The sequence below is a fragment of the Epinephelus moara genome, chromosome 3, assembly GCF_006386435.1.
Source record: "Epinephelus moara isolate mb chromosome 3, YSFRI_EMoa_1.0, whole genome shotgun sequence".
Lineage (NCBI taxonomy): Eukaryota > Metazoa > Chordata > Actinopteri > Perciformes > Serranidae > Epinephelus > Epinephelus moara.
The window spans coordinates 26,003,074-26,003,435 of record NC_065508.1 but is presented as its reverse complement, the minus strand read 5'-3'; positions in this window follow the sequence as shown (position 1 = coordinate 26,003,435).

Sequence of the window (362 nt, the reverse complement as noted above, 5' to 3'; positions counted from 1 at the left end):
ACGTCAACTCTGTGTGGAGTGATAGAATTATAATAACAACCACGTAGACAGACGCACACGTGCACACACATTTATTTAGATATAACATAACACATTTATACAAAGTATAGTACTATACTAATAATAATTTGTGCATGACGGGGTGTCACGTTTAATACAGTGGTGAATTTTTATTATGGAAAGTAGTGCTTATTATAAGCCCCATATCCTCTTCAACTATAAACTTATTTATAGAGCTGAGAGACAGAGTACACTTTAATATAATGGTGGATTTGTGGTTTTATTACATGGTTACACCACCAGATGTCAGTGTCGAGCCACGTTGCCCACAACGCTATAGTGTTGGTTTGAACTTTTCCTTT